Below are 8,099 nucleotides of genomic sequence, written 5' to 3'. Positions count from 1 at the left end.
GGTGCCATGAAAAGATTTTAAATAGAAGAGTGATATGGTCAGATTTGAATTTTAAAAAAATCTCTCTGGCTGCTGCATGAAAGAATGGATCAGAAGGAACAATCTGAAAGTGGCTAGATCAGGAGGGAGAGTACTGCAAGAGTCCAGGGGAGGAAGCGCATATTGCAAATGTGAAATACTTAGCTCCTTGCAGGCAGGCTCCATGTGGCCATGAGCATTGCAGACAATGCAGTGGGGGAAGACAATGGGGAAAGAGGAAAAGCATGTGGAAAAGGCAGGAAATGTGAGCAGATAGTTCATGGAGCAATAAAGCTGAATACATGGGCTTAGATCGTGATATATAATGCTTTTGCAGTGAGCGGGGGTTTCTCTTCGTTGTGGTGCGTGGGCTTCTCATTGCGGTGGCTTCTCTTGTTTCAGAGCTCAGGCTCTAGGCGCGTGGGTTTCAGTAGTTGAGGCACATGGGCTCAGTAGTTGTGGCTTGCGGGCTCTAGAGTGCAGGCTCAGTAGTTGTGGCGCACGGGTTTAGTTACTCCACGGCATGTGGGATCTTCCCAGACCAGGGATCGAACTCGTGTCCCCTGCATTGGCAGGCGGATTCTTAACCACTGTGCCACCAGAGAAGGCCCCAATGCTTTTTAAATAACATCACTTTTATAACAATGATAATAAAATAATAACCATAGTACTTGAATTTATTGAGTAATTACTATGTGCTAGGCGATTTTTCTATGTTCTTTATACAGCTTAATTTCATCCTTGTTCTAGTTATCTGTTGCTTCATAACAAATCACCTTAAAACTTAGTGCTTAAACCAACCTATATGTATGTGTGTGTGTGTATATATATATATATATATATATATATATATATATATATATATATATATACACATACACTCTGTAGCTTGGACAGAGCTTGAGGGTTGGGGGAAGCTTGTTACTGCTCCTCCTGGTGTCAGCTGGGGTAGCTCAAAGTCCGAGATCTAGAATCTCTGAAGCTTGCTCACTCACCTGCCTGTAATTGATGCCAGCTGTGGGCTGCAACTGTCTACTCTTCTCTTATTGCACTCAACACGATCTTCTTCAGTGTATTTGCTCACATGTCCAGTTCTCTGCTGGACTTTGAGCTCCTTCAAAACATAAAACATGTCTTTATCTTTGTATCATCTCTGTTTGGGGCACCATCTACAAATGAATGAATCCTGAACCTCGCTAAGAGAATATTTTCCTTTACCAAACTGAACACTCCTAGTGACTGGAGTTTTATAACTTTGCAAGACTACAATTTTGTTAGGAAGTTTTTCTTTATCCTTAGCCAAAATCTACTTTTGTGTAACTTTTACTCAGTGGAATTTTACTTAGGACTGTGAAACTCCACAGAATGAGTCTAAACTAACTTCTGTAAGACATCAATTCCCTAAGTGATAGCTATCAAATCACATCTAAATCTCTAAGCTTAACACCCCAGTTCCTATTATTGTTCTTCCTGGTTGTGGTTTCCATGGTTACCTCACTCTTGGTTCATTCTTAGATCATCATTGTGGTTCATAGAGATCCAGAACGAAATGCCTGGATAAATATTAATGGTGAGTCTGTGAACACAGGGGAATGAAGTGGGATAGAAAACCATTCTGAGACCATCATAAGCAAGTGGGCTCCAAAGAGAAGTGCAGGATGGGACTGAGGGGTGAGGACATGCGTTGGGAATTGGGGACTACATCCTATCCTGGACCTTGCCTGGTAGGCTGATCCTGATGAGAAGCAGATGGAGACCCTGTGGGAAGGTAATCTGAGACCCTGTCTGATTGGAAATGGAGAAGGAAAAACAGGAAAAGTGGAGCTGAAACCCAGTTGAAACTCAGTTGCCCACTTCTATCTTAAAATTGTGTTTCTTGAAGCATAGTTTACTGTCCATAAGAATTTCATAACCTGCTGGTAGACATGCATTCCCTGAGTTCAGCCCCACACCCACTGAATGTGTACTCTTTACAAACTCCAAGATAATTCTTAAGTACACAGAGAATCTTGTTTTAAGGGCCGGAATAAGATAGAAATTGCTCATATTCAGAGTTAGAAAAGTGTTTTTCAAACCATTTCACAAAGCTAAAGAATCTCATGTTCTTCAGAAATTTCTTTGAAATATAAAAAAATCCCAGCTCATGTGTTTAGTCTGCATGGTTCCATCCCCACAAGTCCTTATCCCAACCCATAAGGGTCTGAAAAACAGTAGAAAAGAGCTGCCTTTGTTAGAAGATCCTATCACAATAACTCTTAGAGAAAAGCCTCCCACCCCCGCAAACTCCCACCCCCAGGAAAAAAGCAGTTGAAGAATTCAAACCCATTATACATTCTTTCCTTTCCCTGTCCCCAGCTTCACTGAAATATTAAATCCTTTCCTCTTTTCTACGGATGGATTTTAAGATAGATTTTCCAATGAATTTTTAGTTAAATAATGAATGGAAAGTGTAGCTGTAACAAATGCAGATTTTTTTGCTTAGAATAAGAGAGAAACTAAAATGGAATTTCTCTAAATACATGTTTTTCCTCTCTTTTAGGAAAATGTTTCAAGTAAATTTACTGAGTGCCCAAAGGAAATATCAGTGCACATCTTTTATGAAGTTGTAACAGGTAAAAATCTAACATTACTAGACAAAAATACAAGGGTCAATTTTTCACACATCGAGTCTTGCTTTAATAAAATGATTTTGCAATCAGCATTTCTTTGAGTAGAAGCCTTTGCCTTTTAGCCTATCTCCTCCAATTATTAAAGCATGTATTTACAGAGCAGAAGAAAGATCACTGAAAAACAGATTCTTTTAATGCGATAATGCCAAGTGAAGCGCATTCTGAAACGGGGAGAAAGGGTAAGTGATAATTTCACCCTAAGTCATCAGAAAGAGAAAAAGATGGATTCAAAATGATTGACCTACAGCCTTTCAGAAGCATTGTTTAAAAAGAAACAGACTATGATGCTCATTCACTGACTCCTTAAACATTTATTGAGATCACCTACAATGTGTCAACTGGAGCTAAAGAGGGGCCCAAGACAGGCACAGTCCCTCACTTCAAGATAGAGTTCCAACACGCCTGGGCCCAAGGCATTTAATTACAATTGTAATATAGTGATGAATACTATAAAGGAGAAGTGTGGGAAATGCTTTGAGAATGAATTTATCATCATCTGAAAGTCAAGTTGAAGTTAACCTTAAATGAGGGGACAAATTTTAAAACTATTTTTTTCCAAGCTTCAATTTGGACAGACTTCTTTCCTTCAACTTTTTGAGAGTTATTTGGGAGAGTGATTTTTAAAAAACATGTATTGTGTGCCAATACATGTTTGTAGTTACCTACAAGCTCATTCTTTGAGGGCAAGGAAATTCACATTTACTGAGTGCCGACTTTGTCGGAAGAATTGGACCTATTTTGCCCAACAACCCAAGATACGTGTGTTGCTGTGCTTCCTTTGCACAAGAGGACACTGAGGCTCAGGGAGATGAAGTAATTTGTTTCAAGCCAGCAGAGTTGGTCATTGTCACTGCACTTAGCTAGAAAGTGGAGGAGGGCTTCCCTGGTGGCGCAGTGGTTAGGAATCCGCCTGCCAATGCAGGGGACACGGGTTCGAGCCTGGTCCCACATGCTGTGGAGCAACTGAGCCCGTGGGCCACAACTACTGAGCCTGTGTTCTAGAGCCCACAACTACTGAGGCCCGCGTGCCACAACTACTGAGCCCACATGCCACAACTACTGAAGCCCTCGCGCCTAGAGCCCGTGCTTCGCAACAAGAGAAGCCACCACAATGAGAAGCCCTCGCCTTGTAACAAAGACCCAAAAAGCAGCTAAATAAATAAATAAATAAACAAACAAACAAAAAGAAAGTGGAGGAGGGGAGAGGGTGACAGATAAAAGGCTAATTTCACTGACAATTAGTCTATTGTTAGTGTCGCTAATGGGTTGAGCCAAAGTAATCAGAGCCCACAAAATACTGCCTTTTTATCAAAAGTAAATGCAGGATCTGTAGATGAAAGGACAGCTGTAGGTTCTTGAGGGAGAAATGGCAGTTAAGATTTTATGTGAAATATAGTTTGTAATAAAATTAGATTGTACTAAAATGCATGAAGGAGACTGTGCATTGCACTTCAAGCGCTTTGTTAAGATGTTTGGTTTACCTTTAGCAAAGTTTGTAATAGATAACAAGGTGAGATTATAGAGAATTTATTTCTTGAAATACAAAGAAGTTGCACAATGTCAGTTTACACAATGACAAGGCTTTTAGTTTTAAGCAAGAAGTGAAGGAAGGAGCTGAAGTAATTGGATCAGAGAAATCATAGAAAGCCAGAGTTAAGATTTGTCAGCAACAGTTATGTGGAAAATCAAGATTTGCTTCCCCCGGAGGTGGGCAGGGGGAGGAGGGGAATGGGGAGGGAGAGGGATGGACTGGGAGTTTGGGGTTGGTAGATGCAAACAATTACATTTAGAATGGGTAAACAACAAGGTCCTAATGTAGAGCACAGGGAACTATATCTAATATTCTGTGATTAAACCATAATGGAAAAGAGTATAAAAAACTAAATAAGTAAAATAAAATATTGGCTCTAAAAAAAAAAAAAAAAAAAAAAGATCTGCTTCCTCCAGAAGAATAATTGGTTATAACAACAAGAAAGCAGCAACAACCAAGATTAGTGAACTCTAGTCTTAGCTCTGCTTCATCTGCCCAATGAGGTCCAGATGCCAGTTACTCGAAAGAGTTTGAAGATTTTATTAAGTCCCAAAGCGGGTGTTAAGAGTCAACGTATAATTCATTCTAAATTCAAACCCACCAGGGCCTCATCATCCAAGATGGCTAGCAAGAAGGTGGGAAGGTGGGAAGGAGAGATAGGGATGCAGTGGAGACAGATTGAGATTCACCTTGAGTTTTTTTTTTTCAATAAATTTATTTATTTAATTTATTTACTTTTGGCTGCGTTGGGTCTTTGTTGATGCACATGGGCTTTCTCTAGTTGCCGCAAGCGGGGGCTACACTTCATTGCGATGCGCGGACTTCTCATTCCGGTGGCTTCTCTTGTTGCAGAGCATGGGCTCTAGGCGCAAGCAGGCTCAGTAGTTGTGGCATGTGGGCTCAGTAGTTGTGGTGCATGGCCTTAGTTGCTCCGTGACATGTGGGATCTTCCCGGACCAGGGCTCGAACCCATGTCCCCTGCATTGGCAGGCGGATTCTTAACCACTGTGCCACCAGGGAAGCCCTTGCCTTGAGTTTTTATTCCCTACCAAACTATCACCCCTTTTCTTTAACTTGCAGCCCGTTTATCAATATAACTAAGGATACGTTGGTGTGCATAGAAATGTATATTATACACTATAAATAATATTATAGATAATCAATAATACTGTTTTGTTGGTCTGGTTACAAGACATTCTCTTCAGTGATAATTTTGGTAGCAAATTATCTTACAAAAGCATTCCTTTACTATAACAAACATGTCTGATTTTTACAAACTCTTCACCGTTCTTTAATTCTACCACCAAGTAGCAATGACCAATTACTCTTTCCCCTTCCCCCACTAAACATCTCAGTCACCTCCTAACCAAAACCAAATCTAAGCTCTTAAACCACCCACCAGACAAAATAATATTCTAAAAAGTCCAGACAATTAAGGAAGAAATTGATTTGAGATTAAATTGTACATAGGACATAACCTACTTTCCTCAGTGCGTTTAAGATAATTTCATATTTTTAATTTATTTACTAGATATCATATCAAGTCAGTTTAGCCTCTAGTTCTTATAAACTTGAGTAAGAATTCTAGCTATTCACCCAGAATAATAGAGCCCTAGTTCAATAAAACAATGTGTATATTCTTTTAAATATACATGACATATTTATAAATAAACAAATGAATTTGAATTTGTATGTCCAGTGTTCTCTTTTTCCTTTTTCCATTCTCCTTATTTTAAAATGAACTTAGGTGTGTATGTCTAATATTCTCCTTTCTTTCCAATTGTCTTTTCAGTCCTCTTTCTACAAAAAGCAGGGAAGGGGTAGCAGAGGGAGAACATTGGTGATGAACTTTTAAATTCTGTCAGCTCCCAGAAAGCAGCACTCTACATAACTTTTATTTATTTATATTATTAAAGTTTATATATTTTATTAGAAATGTATCTCCTCAATGATTGTTGTCTTCACTTTAATCAAAGCAGATATAGAAGGTTGAACAGAAATTTGGCTACTAGGCCAACTCGATCTCCCAAGACACTGAGACTCTCCCGACCTCCACATAGTTTCCATCCCAGACCCCCTAAAGAAGGGGAGGGGCTTAGGGAGCCCTACGTTGTCATGCACTATCAATAAAGTACACTGTATCAGAAAAAGAAAGAAAGAAAGAAAGAAAGAAAATTTGGCTACTATGATTCTTCTGTGCTAATAATACAAAACGTTATTTGAAAAATCAAATCAGTCTTTACCTAAGTATAAATATAAAAAGCTTTATTTATTTACCAGCAAAGAGTGATACCACAAAACAAAGGAAATAAAGTCTCTTAAAATGTTTATTTTTGTCAGAATAGCTGACAATTTTCTATTAAGTCTTTTGGTTTATTATGATAATAAGCCTTCCCCCCTTGAAAAATCCATTCAAAATATCTCAATCCTTGAGGTAAAGAACTTAAAAAAAAAAGAAAATCCCGATTTTTTTAAAAGAAAAAATTCTTAAAATTCCTCCAAGCTTGATAAATAGAAATAATCTCCTCTTGTTCTACTCTGGTGAACAAAAATGTACTTTATACAGCAAAATATCCAGTCACTTATTGGCAAACTGAAGGTGAGACTATTTATTTACATGTTTTATTCAAACAGTGCAATACTGCCACGTTCATATAGACTTTCTTTTTTTTTTTTTTTTCTTTTACAGTTACCAACACTCTTCTGGCAAAGACAAGGTTTTGAAATGGCAAAAGCAACAGAAGTTTTAGATCTCAAAGCTCCAGAAAGGAATTAATCTGATTCTTCATCATCAAGATAGTCCTCGGCATTGCTTAATGTTTGGACTGCATCTGTTCCCTGTTTCTTTTTCAGGAGAGATGCACAGGCAGCATTAGTAGCCATGTCTAGGGCCAGCTTCTTCTCATTGTTTCTTAAGTCTGTTCTAGCAAGTTTTGCCAGAAGCAACTGGACAATATCTGCATAACCCTTCCAGGCAGCAGCATGCAAAACTGTGTCTCCTAACTTGTTCTGTTGGTTCAGTTCAATGTTTGGTTGAGTAAATAGCATTTCCACTGTATCTTTGTGACCCCCACGACAAGCCCAGTATAGGGCAATGCTTCCAGCTTTGTCCAAGCCATTAACACCGACTCGGTTGTCCAAACACTCTCTCAACCAGCTCAAGTTGCCTCTTTTTGCAGCTTCATGCAATGGATTGTCAATGGATTCTGCCTGCTCAGCCACATAGTTGCTTGGGATTAGTCCCGTCCTGCCTTTGGAGGTGCCTTTCCACCAACTGGTATCACTCATGTCAGTAATGTAGATAATATCACCTTCTTCAAAGTACAATTCATCTGGAGTTTGGGTTCAAACCTATAAAGAGCTCTGAACACTTTAACTTGCCCTGGTTTGACCGGGTTTGGATGGCGGCTTCGACATCTCTCTCCCTGGAGCGCCATAACTTTTAAATAAATGTCCCTGAATAAGAGTGTTTCTTTAAAATGAGTTCAGGGGCTTCCCTGGTGGCGCAGTGGTTGAGAATCTGCCTGCCAATGCAGGGGACACGGGTTCGAGCCCTGGTCTGGGAGGATCCCACATGCCGCAGAGCAACTGGGCCCGTGAGCCACAGCTACTGAGCCTGCGCGTCTGGAGCCTGTGCTCCGCAACAAGAGAGGCCGCGATAGTGAGAGGGCCGCGCACCGCGATGAAGAGTGGCCCCCGCTTGCCGCAACTGGAGAAAGCCCTCGCACAGAAACGAAGACCCAACACAGCCATAAATAAATAAATAAATAAACTACATTCCTTAAAAAAAAAGAAAAAAGACCCAATGCAGCCAAAAATAAATAAATAAAATGAGTTCAGTTAGAACTCTTTCTATGCAGTATGGAATGATAAATTGATTT

General features: G+C 39.7%; 1 pseudogene across 1 annotated transcript; it reads right to left on the bottom strand.

The window, feature by feature from the left end:
• Positions 1–6,826: 6,826 nt before the first annotated feature.
• LOC309656508 (osteoclast-stimulating factor 1 pseudogene) lies at positions 6,827–7,650 on the bottom strand (annotated as a pseudogene). The gene has a single exon. The product of its transcript is annotated as an osteoclast-stimulating factor 1 pseudogene (transcript).
• Between the last annotated feature and the right edge of the window lie 449 nt (positions 7,651–8,099).

Source organism: Balaenoptera physalus, assembly GCF_965194825.1.
Source record: "Balaenoptera physalus genome assembly, chromosome: 2".
Taxonomy (NCBI): Eukaryota; Metazoa; Chordata; class Mammalia; order Artiodactyla; family Balaenopteridae; genus Balaenoptera; species Balaenoptera physalus.
Note: the sequence above shows the minus strand (reverse complement) of the source record. Positions and strands in the feature narration are given on the sequence as shown.